The 13,556-nt window shown below is 38.7% G+C and overlaps 2 long non-coding RNA genes across 2 annotated transcripts; both read left to right on the top strand.

Moving 5' to 3' along the window:
• The first annotated feature begins 1,654 nt into the window (after nt 1–1,654).
• On the top strand, nt 1,655–2,224 carry LOC121052238. Its single transcript, XR_005808616.1, has 3 exons — nt 1,655–1,718; nt 1,835–1,909; nt 2,008–2,224. It is a non-coding gene; the product is annotated as an uncharacterized LOC121052238 (long non-coding RNA).
• Nucleotides 2,225–3,037: 813 nt separating this feature from the next.
• On the top strand, nt 3,038–6,004 carry LOC121052344. The gene is made up of 3 exons (XR_005808765.1): nt 3,038–3,058; nt 4,718–5,302; nt 5,679–6,004. It is a non-coding gene; the product is annotated as an uncharacterized LOC121052344 (long non-coding RNA).
• Nucleotides 6,005–13,556: the final 7,552 nt, after the last annotated feature.

Raw genomic sequence — 13,556 nt, 5'->3', positions numbered from 1 at the left:
TATACTATAAATAGATATGTAATGTCAAATTGATTGATTTCTAATTTTGATTATTTGGATCGTACAAATACTTACACGCCTACTAATGTAGTTTAACTTATTTAAATTAGTTACATGTAAAAGTATACCTTCCATGACAAACAAAGTGGAGGAAATATAATTTATCAGATTTGACCGTTAGATATTATCATGACATAGAGAAATGGTTATGGTCAAAAATTTAATTTTTTTCGTTGTAGTTTGGGTCTCGATCTATGTGGTCAACCATAAACCCTAAATACACACAAAACTAAAATGCTCACCACCTCTCACTCGCAACTTATTTTTTCGATCTGTCAGCTCTCACATTCTCGTGGGTATGAGATATATAACCTAATATAAAAATTTTGGAAAATTTATCTCTTAGTGATTCAGCTCCCCTTTGGGAAGTAGAAGCGCACAAAGGGTTGACCGCTTTATTTAATGTCGAAATGACGAGGGATCAAGTTAATTTTTTTACACATTACCAAATAATACACTATAAATAGATGGGTAATGTCAAACTGATCGATTTTCAATTTCAATTATTTGGATCGCACAAAATGCTTACATGCCTACTAATGTAGTCTAATTTATTAGTTCCATGTAAATGTATACCTTCCATGACAAACAAGGTGGAGGAGATAAAATTTTATCAAATTTGACCGTTAGATATTCTCATGACATAAGGAAATGGTTATGGTTAAAATTTCAAATTTTTTTTTTGTCGTAGTTTGGATCTCGATCTACGTGATCAACCGTAGACCCTAAATACACATAAAACATAAAACTAGTATGCACATAACCACTTATGCACAACTTCTTTTTCCGAGCTGTCAGGTCTCACACTCTCGTGGACATAAGCTACATCAACCAACGTAAAATTTTTAGAAAATTTATCTTCTCTTAGTTTCACTTACGTAAATAAGTATTAGCATATAAAGGGTTGACCGTTTTTTTAATTCAAATTTATTGATTTTCAATTTCGATTATTTGAATCCCATAAAATCGTTATATGTCTACTAATATGGTCTAACTTGTTTATTAATTGTATCAGATAGTATACTGTGAGCCATGGAAAATATATAAGAAGTGGAAATGCAGTTAGTGGATATTGAGTTTACGGTCACGGTAATTATAAAGGTGCTCGAGAATATTTTCATAAGTTCTCAAGGTGAAATCATTGATTTAAAAGTCAGATAATAAAGTACATGACACGATAATTTCATAGGAATTTTTGAAAATTTTTTCGCATACCCAAGTTATTTATAGTGATTTTTTGAAGTTTTGGAATTATGGAAAATCATTTAAGAAAAATAGAAATTATCGCGGTGCAATCTGAGCCATAAAAATTATTCATCGCTTGATCTTAACCGTCGAACTTCATTTTAAAAAGGAGTATTAAAGACCAGAGCATCGTACAACCCAGAACCTTGTGAGATCGGACCCGACGACGGTGAAACTTGACGCGACCTCATCTCTCGATTCCGGCCACCTCAGGTCGACGGACCAGTGGCGACTGAACCATCTTGGCGGTGAGGTGCAAGCCGTGACCTCAGATCATCCAATCGGTAACGGTACGACGTCGAGAAACCGCTGCAACTCCGGCTAGTTTTCTAGCAATTTCCGGCGACTACGGGGGCGGTTCAGCGTGCATGTTATACGGAATTTGGTCTACTCCTCGTCCTCTACACATCTCTGTAAGTAGTTGTTTGATTCGATTAAGTTTTGGACAAACTGTATTTTGGGTGCTTGGGATTTTTACTGTGATTTCTGTTTCCGGTAGCAATTCCAGACTTCTTACTTTCTCCGGTAGCTATCCTGGTCCCAGAACTCAGAAGCATGATCGGTCGAACCCAGATGGTTGGCCGAGCTGAGTTGATGATCTTGTGTAAGTTGTGCAGTCACGGTTGCCGTTTGGATCTTCATTTGTGACTTGCTAGTTTTGATTTGTGCTGTGAGTTGATTTGGTTGAATTCATAAACACAGAATTCTTTAAGTTTGGAAAAGGAGAGCAAAGGGAGAAGACACGCTTAAGTGACCAAAGATTTAGACTATGATCGAAGCCAATTACAAAGATTCGGAGGAAGATGAGTCATGAGACCCTTCCAAGGAGGTGTTTGAGGCAATACGGTAATAAATCAGACACATAGCTTCTGGGATTGTCACTCCTCCGCCGACTGTTCTTCCACCACCGAGTTCTCATTCAACGTCAACCGATGTGGGTGTGTCAGTCTCAGTCTGTACTTTGTACTTTGTGAGTTTGAGATTGATCTCAGGGCCTTCCTCTTCGATTAGGTAGACCATGACTACACTGTTTGTAAAATCCCGTATCTTAATTTATTGGTTTACTAGTCATTTGGACGGTAAACGACAACTATTTTCACTTTTACTATCGTTTTGGTACTTTTAGTGGCCATAAAAGTTGACTTTTTGTTCAGGTCAAAATTTGAGAAAATTTCCTTCATGAAAGTTGTAGAGGACGTTAAACCGAGCGCGTGCATATGTGGTACGTAAAAATCGGAGTTCGTATGGGAAAGTTATAAGTGAAAAGGTGAATTTACTGTTTGTGGTAACTCTCTATATATATGGAAACTTACCGAGGTAAGTTCCCATTTTCAGAACTTACCCTGACCCTCTCTCTCTCCTCTCCCTCTTCCCCCGCGTCGCCTTCCCTTTTTCTTTTTCCGATTTCTTCACCGTCCGGCGTCCAATTGATGTGATTCCAGTTGTCCTTGGACCGTCTCTTCCTCCTCTATACGATGGTATCAGTGGGTATTGGTGATTTGGCCGGAAAACCCCGAATTTATGTAATCATTGTTACTGTAGCAATTTGCTTCTCCGGTGAAATTCTCCAGTTTTCGGCTATCTCCGGCGGGAAAATTGGTTCTATTAGGAGCGCCTCGAGTCACTGATCATATTCCCTCAAGACTTCTAGCTGAAATTTCCACGTTTGGATGGTGAATTTGAAGGATTTCCAAATTGGTGGGTTTGGAGATTTCCGGGTTTGTGTTCATCTGCAAAATTGGAGTACTTCAAGGTATTTTCTCATTTGGTCACAGTTATGAAAAATGCTTAGAATGTTGAGATGATTATGTGGTTGAAATTTGGTGGCCGGAGGAGGAGTTGGCCGCCGCATGAACAGTGTCATGCGTGAACAGTGCGGTGAGTGAACAGTGGTGGCGTTTAAACAGTAATTTAAATTCTATTTTTTTAGCCCATTAAATCCTATAAATTGTGTAGAGCTTGTATGTGAAGTTTGGTAATTTTTGGGGAAACTTGGAATTAATTATGAATTTTTTGAAGTTTAGTTCGATTATCAAATTACGAGAATCCGACCGTCGGATATCTCTCGGTTCTGCCTTGAAACCTTTAAATTAACGAATTGGTATTAGAGGTATAATTTGGGCTGAATCTGAGAAGAATTGGAGAGATGATATATGAGGATTCGATTTTGAAAATTGTATTTAATTAGAATAGTTATTCACAGAATATATTTATGTACAGGGCGTCGTACCGAGCTATTGCTCGATGACGGAACTCGAATGCATGATCGTCGGAATAGTACTGTGAGTGGACTTTTGTTTTTAAATAATGATGCATGCATTTATTTCTTAAAGTAATGCTCTAGTTATTTATTATATTACATTTTGAGCATATAATTGTTTTCGGATTCCTGATTTTGATTTATCACGAGGAATTACTTTCATTGATGAGTTTCATGAAGTGATTATGAATTATTTCGGTTGTGATTTTTGGATATTAATTTTGTTATGCCCGGATTCGAAACTTTGAATTATGTTGTTTTTCAACAAAGTATTTTCCATGGTATTTTCCAAAATGAAATATTAGTTCATATTTGAACTTCCTTGCTTATTCATCATTGACCCGAGAATATTTTTGGCGTGTGGGACACGCCGTTGGTTTATTTATATTTTCTTATTTATTTATCGACTTTCGGATTTGGCATTGGGAATGCCTTGATGATGATCTTGGAATTGGTTTTGTTTCGATTTATGGAGATTATGTTTTATTATTATTCTCTCCTATTATTTTCTTGAATTTGAGATTATCTTGGCGTGTGGGACACGTCATGGGAATTCTTTTGCGAGAGTTGGGGAAGCCTTATATATTTATGATTTTACTGTGGTTTTTGGATTTTCTTTTGCCATACTTTGGGTGACTTATCATTGCTAGCTTTGATCTTCCGCCTTTGTGGCGAGGTGATGGGATCACCGAAGCCCTCCACCTTTGTGGCGCTGGTTACTGTCTCTGTGACAGTAATTCTGAAGCCCAGTATCCTATCGCTACACTTAGTGGCGTAAGGGTATATTACGGGAGTAATGGGAGTACTTTAGCCTGGGAGGCTATCACCCGAGCCTGGGAGGCTCACTCGTATGGCTATCGTCTTCCCCTACTCATTTTACTATTTTTGACTAGCGGGGCTGGTCTTATTTTCTTGAGTACCGGAGTTTCAATCTTTTCTTTTAGTTTGTGACTAGCGGGGCTAGTCGGTTTTTCTTGTACAGAACTTCTCTTGTTTTGTTTTCCTTAAACATTGCATGCATCGGGATTTTATAGAGAAATAAATGGGGAAAGTATAAAATTCCTTTTGGTTAAAATTGTTTATTTTTGTCCACTCACGCTAACGTGTTTTAAATTACTTTTCCCCTGGGCCCTTCGGTTTTCAAATGCCCAGTTTGCAGGCTAGGTTAATTGAGGTCGGGCGTACATGGAGTCGAGGCATAGCCAACAGCATTGCTTCCGCGTACTCATTCTATTTCTGTGTTCTTTACTACCTAATGGAATAGTATTGCTCTGATAACCTGTGAAATTAATCTTGTAATGTGGGTTGAGATTGTTATTTGTGAAATTGGAAGTTGATGTTATTTGGGGAGCAGGGTGGCTCCAGGAGAATAAGGATGGATGATTTAGAAGTGTAAATGTTTTCTACAGGTTTTGGGTAGTCCATTTTTAGGGGAAGTTCTGCCAAATTTTTGGTAGAATTTCTTCTAAGGTGGGCCCCGCAGGGCCTCTTCGGATTTCGGAGTGAAATTCAGAGCGGGTCCTGTCACTGTTGATGGGCACGTGAGAACCCAATTTTAAATGACCATTTCACCCCTCCGTTGAGAGGGATGGCGCCACAGTAAAGAGTTTCTTACCCACTGCAACTTCTTTGTCGTTTGTGAATCAGGAAATGACGATTCTGCCTTTCCGTTAACAGATGTTTAGGGCGCAGCGTGCGCAACGCTCATTCCAGAAATTGCCTGCAGCAGGTAGTCAGGTATTGGAACTTGGAAGTTGAGATGAAGAGTGGGGAAATTCTTGTGTTTTTTTTTTTTAATCAAATCATAATAATTTTTCATTCATCACAGACTAGAATGGTCATTACATACATTTGCTGTCTTCTAAAGATAATCAAAAAGCTGTGGTGGTACCACAGTAGCTACCATAGTGAGAAATTTTAGTATATGTTAACATATGACATATATCATATATGTGTGTATATGTGTACTTTTTTTAATATTTTGGACCGTCGGGTATAATAATTAAAATGTGAAATATATTTAATGGTCTAGAATATTCAATTGTGGTCACCTGCTTATCCCTTAGCCTGTATAACCATTTTTTTTCTTTTTGCAAAATTCTCAATTACATAGCCATAATCAACTTTGAGCGACTCTCTCAAAAAACTCTAACTTGAAGTGGAGTAGACGGAAGAAAAAAAGAATGAGGAAGCGCATTGAGGAATGGCAGGTCTAAAAGACAAATTTCTGTTTTTACTGGGAGAAAATCCGAAATTGAAGAGAAGAAGATGGGAGGAAGGATGGTGTGTTGAGGAAGGATGGGTCACAGCACTCGCAAGTTTTTCTTCTAATGTCATGATTTGTTTTTACTACTGTACCTGCAACATAATTAGTTGTAAAACAAAAATAAATCGGGGTTTTATACGTTCGTGTCCCAATTTTTTTTTTTTTTGTCATTGAAGTTCAGATATCATGAGTTGTAATAATTTAGGATACTCGTAATTTATTTAATAGCTTGAATGAGTAATGATGGCTATCAATGACGAGCGTGTACTATTAGGCCTATCAAAATTTCTCCACCAACTTTACTATGACCCCTGATGCTGCATTATATTTTTAATGATCCACAGTCAATGTGTTTTGTTTCTGATTTTCTCAAGTCTGACTCAATCAATCCCACTAGTTAAATCAGAAGTTCAGAACAGCTAGCTCTTAACATGCAGCAGTACTATCTAATTTTCAATGACTCGCTTCAATTGTGATGACCCGAAGTATGACTTTTAAAAAACTCGACAGTATAACTCTCTATACCAGCTCTTTACCAGTATAACGAACGTGTAGGTACAATTTTTGTACATAACGTATTGGCATTCCCATACAAAACTATGACAAAGCCCTTTACTGATCTCGGAGAGTCACAGGTAATTGCATCTGCATATGCATGGGATTGCAACGTGTGTTGCAATCCCCGAGTCAGCTGTCAGTTTTATGTGGAGTCCGATTTTGGAAAGTAGGTTTTAGGTTTTATGTATTTATGTCTTTAAAAGATTTTTCTGAGTGTTAAAATCGTGGTGTTGATGCCCTAGGGTTTTTAGGACTTGTCTTCCTAATTGATTTCCCTTAAGATTTGTTGGAGTTCATATATGGGAAGTTTCTTTCCAAATTAATTGGGAATTAGGGTAGAATCTTTGCATCATCTTTGAGTAGTTGCCGCAGGTCTATTATATGAGCAGAAAATATACACGGTCTGCATACACATCTATAGAGGCAAGAATTTTGATAGAGTCTTGCATGTTTGTTTGAGTTTGTGTCTTCACAAAGAGTCAAAACACTTGGTCCATGTATAAGTGTTTGTGATCATAGTTTCATATGCATAATACTCTCTCGAGATCAGTAGAGAGACGGTGAAGAAAGAAGAGCAAGAATTGAAGATTGATCAAGTGAAGGAGTTCTAGAAGGAAGACAAACTTTGTATTAGATTTTGTGTGAATCTTATAGCCGAGCTAGTGCTATTCAAAGTTTGTAAAAGAACATATCCTTTTCAATATAATGATCTTTATTTTAGGTTCTCAAGAGTAAGAGCCCCGCAGTGTTTTTAATCTCATACTTGAGGTTTTCACTGCGTAACCAAAATCTGGTGTTTAGTTTGTTATTTTGGTTTCTGCTGCCCAGTAAGGATTGATCAGTGCACTGCAATCCTCGTTTTCCAGAAAATCATATTCTGTCCTTGTATTTTCATTTGGCATCAGAGCAGGTTCTAAAGCTTTTTTAGTTGATCTGTGGTCAAGGATGGAACGTGAATATAACAGAGCCTCTAGTTCTATAAATTGCCCGCCTTTGTTTGATGGTGAAGACTATTCACAATGGAAGATTATGATGGGGGCTTTTCTCTACTCTCAAGATGAAAACATGTGGAATATAGTTGAGAATGGATGGGAACACCCAACCAAGGCAGAAGATTCAAAGAAAGTAGAAGGGTCCTCTGCAAGGGTTCTCAAACCTAGGAAGGAATGGACAGAAGAAGAAGTTCGTGATAGATCTTGTGACTTTACGGCAAGGAATTCACTATTCACAGCTTTGTCCAAGAAGGAGAGGATGAGAATTAGCCATTGTGACACAGCCAAACAAGCTTGGGATCTACTTCAGGTTACTTATGAGGGAAACAAGAAGGTTAGAGGTCAGAAGCTTCAAAGACTCATATTGGAATTTGAGAACATGACCATGGGGGAAGATGAATCAATTGATGATTTTCACGCTCGACTTCTCAATGTGACAAACCAATGCCGTAGCCTTGATGATCCAGTTGAGGAGCATCGAATAGTCAAGAAATTTCTCAGAGCTCTTCCTTCAAAATTTCAAGCCAAGCAAATTGCCATAGAGGAGACTCAAGACCTGGACGCCTATTCTCTTGACGAACTGATAGGTAATCTCAAAACCTTTGAGATGAGGATCAAGCCCGAGAAAAAGGTAAAAAACATTGCTTTCTCTTATGTTAAAAAGAAAGATTATATTGTTGATGATTCTGTGGATTTAGCTTTGTTGACAAAAGAGTTCAAAAAAATTTTAAAAAACAAATTCCTTTGGGAACTCTTCGAAAATTTTGCCTAACAAACCTAAATGCTTTGAGTGTGGTGGAATTGGTCACCTTGCTGCCGATTGTGGCAATAAAAGGTATAATTTGCGTGGAAACAAGGCTCTAAAATCTACTTGGAGTGATAGTGATGAAGGCTCTCAATCTGAGAATGAAGAGGTAAATCTTGCTCTTACTTCTTCTCTTAATATTGATTTTTCTGATGATTCTGACTTGGAAGATGATACTCTTGATGAAGAAACAAACGAAAAGTGTAAGCAATTGTATAATGCTTCCAAAATTGTTCTTCGAAAAAATAAAAAACTTGAAGAAGAAATTGAATCTTTAAGAGTGGAAAAGGTGAAAATTGAGCAAAAATTTGATACTTCTTTAAAAGAATGGGAAGAAGAACATACTGACCTTGATGATAAGATTAAAGTTTTGCAGGGTGAGGTCAAATCTCAAAATTGGGACAAGGAGCATGATGAGCTTATTAACAAAATCAAGGTTTTGTAGGTTGAAACAAAGGCTCAATCCTCCTTAAATGTGTCTCTAACCCTTGAGAATGAAAAATTGTAGGAAGAATTATTGAGGGTCAAGGAGAGTTTCAACAAATTCTCTATAGGGTCTGAAAAAGTCTCTAAAATGATGGGAATTGGCAAAGCCCATGGTAATAAGGAAGGATTAGGATATAATGGTGAGTCATGCAAACCTTTGATTTTTGTAAAAAGTATGGAAGGTGAGAGCTCATCAGGCAATTTACAAAGCCCTAGTGACAAACCATCTGGCTCCAAGTTGGCTGAAAGAACAGAATCTCATGAAGTCACTCATTCACATCAGAAAAATCTTTCGGTAAGTTCTGACAAGCACACCTTTGTGCATCAGCCCAGGTATATTCACAACTCCAAAAACTTTGTTCCTACTTGTCATTATTGTGGAAAATTAGGACACATACGTCCTAGATGCAATTTACTTCGCAGGGCTACTCAAAATCAGAGGAAAACGTTGGGAGTTAACTCACATGCCTCGTTGCAAGCTGAGTTGAAAGAGGGTCTGAATCTGATCGCTAGGATTGCAAAGCTGGCTTCAATCCCCGTGAATCTAGAACCAAAAACGAAGCAGAAGCAAATATGGATTAAAAAAGGTTCAAATAATCGTTTTTCTACTCATATGGATAATCTTGATAATATGCTTGAGCGTGCTTTTGTTCCTACTGATCACAAATTGACTAATTAGTTTACTAGGCCTTTAGACATAAATCAATTTGAATCACTTAGAAGCACCGTTGGTGGATGCTCTAAGTATTGATACTCTCACTTCATTTGATCCATTTTGCATGCATTCATGGTGTATGTCTTCATGATAGTATATGTGCATTTTCTTTATGTCTCTACATTGTTAGGTTCAGTTTCTGAAAATTTAGAATTGAAAAATAGTGGTTTGTATCCCCGAGTGTTTGACAGATTATTTTGAACTTAGATTGACAAGGGCCATACTCTTTTCTTTAAAATCTATGTGCAATAAGGTGCCTAGCACGTTTTGAACTTGTACTTTGTCACTCTATAATTGTGAGCTTGAACAACATATTCTTTACAATCTTGAAACCTCACATGCACACATACTCTAAGTGGTGGTAAGTCTTAATTGATGGTTGGCTTGTTCTCATTACTCATGTACGAAATTACTCTTGTTGGTTGCTCCTTGATAAATAAATTAAAAAAAAAAATTATTGGTTTATGGAGCATGGCCAGGCTATTCCCAAAGTAAACAGGCCTCGGTCGTGACGAACGATATGAGGATTGGGAAGAAACAGGAATGGTTTGGTCACCCCGGTGGATTGTGAAAATATTGACTCAAGTAGATGTGCTCTTTGGGATGTCCTTGTTACATCTAGTACCCTAAAGTCATCTGACTTGGGAGTTGCTAGCATAATACTCGTTACATGGGTCGTAGTCTTCTTGAGCAAAAATGTTACTTTGTGTGAAAGGCAAAAAGAAAAAATTCAAAATCATGCCCACACGGTGTTATAAGGGGGAATAAAGTTTATGTGCTTAGATGTGTTTCGTATGTGAGCTTTGCTTTTCAGGTTTCCACAAATATTCCACACCCCATCTTGAGATATGTTCACTCTACACATCAAGAGGTATAGAATACTCGATCATTCTCTCTCTTACCCTGTGGTTGTCGGAATCGATTCGCATGTGTGAACTTATTTTGTTGCACTCTTGTTTATGGTTAAGTGGTATTGCTCTTGTTGGAAAAGCTATGCGAATTAAATCTGTTCTTGGCATTTGGATACAAACCCACTCATTGTGTGTTTTCATTTCATTCTTGCATCTTTCATAACATGATCACACTTAGGGGGAGTATTAATACTTGGACTATCTTCCTCTGATTGATTCGACTTGGGCTAGTGTCTATTGTGCACCATCTATTTGTGATCCTTCTACATCGCTTCCGCTACGTACGTTGCCTTTGTCATTCCTATTCAAAAAGGGGGAGAAATATATGATGTTAAATGTGTTGTGTGATCTGTTGGATTTACATGCTATGTTTAATCAGTGGTATCATTATTCTATCTTGTGAATTCTACCAATTGTGTGATAAGTGTTTCAGGAAAATTATGGATGATGAATTGTGATGTCTCTCTTGTACTTGTTGAGGGGGAGTTTGCATGGATTAGATGTGTTTTGTATAGGAATGCCAAAGGGGGAGATTATAGGTACAATTCTTGTACATATCGTATTGGCATTCCCATACAAAACTATGACAAAGCCCTTTACTGATCTCGGAGAGTCACAGGTAATTGCATCTGCATATGCATGGGATTGCAACGTGTGTTGCAATTCCCGAGTCAGCTGTCAGTTTTATGTGGAGTCCGATTTTGGAAAGTAGGTTTTAGGTTTTATGTATTTATGTCTTTAAAAGATTTTTCTGAGTGTTAAAATCGTGGTGTTGATGCCCTAGGGTTTTTAGGACTTGTCTTCCTAATTGATTTCCCTTAAGATTTGTTGGAGTTCATATATGGGATGTTTCTTTCCAAATTAATTGGGAATTAGGGTAGAATCTTTGCATCATCTTTGAGTAGTTGCCGCAGGTCTATTATATGAGTAGAAAATATACACGGTCTGCATACACATCTATAGAGGCAAGAATTTTGATAGAGTCTTGCATGTTTGTTTGAGTTTGTGTCTTCACAAAGAGTCAAAACACTTGGTCCATGTATAGGTGTTTGTGATCATAGTTTCATATGCATAATACTCTCTCGAGATCAGTAGAGAGACGGTGAAGAAAGAAGAGCAAGAATTGAAGATTGATCAAGTGAAGGGGTTCTAGAAGGAAGACAAACTTTGTATTAGATTTTGTGTGAATCTTATAGCCGAGCTAGTGCTATTCAAAGTTTGTAAAAGAACATATCCTTTTCAATATGATGATCTTTATTTTGGGTTCTCAAGAGTAAGAGTCCCGCAGTGTTTTTAATCTCATACTTGAGGTTTTCACTGCGTAACCAAAATCTGGTGTTTAGTTTGTTATTTTGGTTTCTGCTGCCCAGTAAGGATTGATCAGTGCACTGCAATCCTCGTTTTCCAGAAAATCATATTCTGTCCGAAGTATGACTTTTAAAAAACTCGACAGTATAACTCTCTATACCAGCTCTTTACTAGTATAACGAACGCCCATTAATGATCGCATCATGACTCTTACAGGTTAAACTTGAATACAGTTAACTAGTAGAAATTTCCTTTCGATTTTATCCGCTTAGAGCAAGTCCACTGGTTTGCTCTTGACTGGGTATAGTTAAGAAAAACCTGACTATATGACCTTGACATGGATTTTGCTCCTTCCACCGGTGGTTTTTTGCCCGGGCAAAACCAACCCTTTCTTGACTACAACCAAGAAATAAGTCACAGCCATGACTATTTTCCTGACCGGTCAAGCCCAAATGCCAGCGGTTTCCAAGCCTGATCGTGGCTGACGTGAGGAGGGGCTCAGCAATGATCGTGGGCGACGTCATCACCAGACCCTCCACTGCGCCGCAAGGATTCACGTGGCCGGACGATTTGCTCTGCTGGGTTGCTTCGATCTCGGCCTAGGGGAAGCTTCTGGGCGGTTTGACTCCACAGAGCGGCAGGACGAGGTGAGGTGACCTCTGGGGGGCTGGGTCGGGTCGGACGAAAAACGACGGGTCTGGTGCAGCTGCGAGAGAGAGAACCGCGGGGGGGGGGGGGGGAATGCAAAAATGAAAAATTTTCGTCCTTTGAAACAAAATAGAATTTTTTTTTTTGTTGCTATTTATAGAAAATTTTCAGATTTCAAAAATTCATACGAACTCCGAATATTGCGTTCCATGTATGCACGAGATCGTATCAACGATCTCTATAACTTTAATGAAGGAAGTTTTCCCAAATTATGTATGCGTAAAAAGTCGATTTTCGAGACCCCCTAAAATTATATAATAATGAACAGTATTGACCGGGAAAGAAAAACAACGGGTGTAAACCCATGTCCAGTGGCAGTGAATAGTAACTTGACTGGTCGAATTCTTGACTTCTTGACTTTGCCTTTTCTTGACTACGGGTGCACTTGCTCTTAGATGCAGGGGCGGAAGGACGTAGAAGCCTAGACAAGATTTTGGACTAAAAATCCTTAGGTGTGTGTGTGTGTATATATATATATATCTCTCTCTCTCTCCCTCTCTCTCTCTCTACCTTCAGCTCAAACCAGTCCAAAAAAAGAAAAAAAATTATCCATCAAAGTCGCGTGTATTCCCTGTCTCCCACAGTGTCACGGGCCGAACTTTGCAATGCGCAAAGCGGACTGTGCGGCACTTGCTAGCAAGCAAGTCAGCCAAGTGAGTACCTATACTAGTTCACTAGTCCAAACTATGCCGACTAGGAACTCCTCCCCAAAGAGCATATCGGCCTTACATGAACATGACAGGAGGAAACATGAAAAAGGCCGAGGAGACTAATGCTAAAATAAAATAAATTACATAATTTGTAAATTACCAAAACATTCCTAGCACACAAGCAAACCAACCAAAGGCTTGACTAATGACCTTGGACAAGGTTGCTTACAGCATTACAAGTGCAGCCCCTAACATCCTCCCCCACTTAAGCTGTCGGCGCTCTCGACGACGGCTTTGGCCTTGAAGTCTTCAATCTTCTGCTGGAACTTCTTCTTCAGGTCTTCAACATTCTCCCAACTGGTTTCTTCATCTCCAAGACCCTTCCACTTGACCAAGAACTGCTGGCATGGGCACCTTGACACTCTGGTCACTCTCTCTGCTAGGATCTCCTCCACTTCTTTCGGCTTGGGTGGTCTGATGTCGACGTGCTCTCGAACAGGCTGGTTGCGTGCTTGATCTTCATGGTCTGGCTGGTGCGGCTTGAGGTTGCTGACGTGGAAGACGGGGTGGACTCTCATCCAGGCGGGAATAT

Source organism: Rosa chinensis, chromosome 3, assembly GCF_002994745.2.
Source record: "Rosa chinensis cultivar Old Blush chromosome 3, RchiOBHm-V2, whole genome shotgun sequence".
NCBI classification, from domain to species: domain Eukaryota; kingdom Viridiplantae; phylum Streptophyta; class Magnoliopsida; order Rosales; family Rosaceae; genus Rosa; species Rosa chinensis.
Note: the sequence above shows the minus strand (reverse complement) of the source record. Positions and strands in the feature narration are given on the sequence as shown.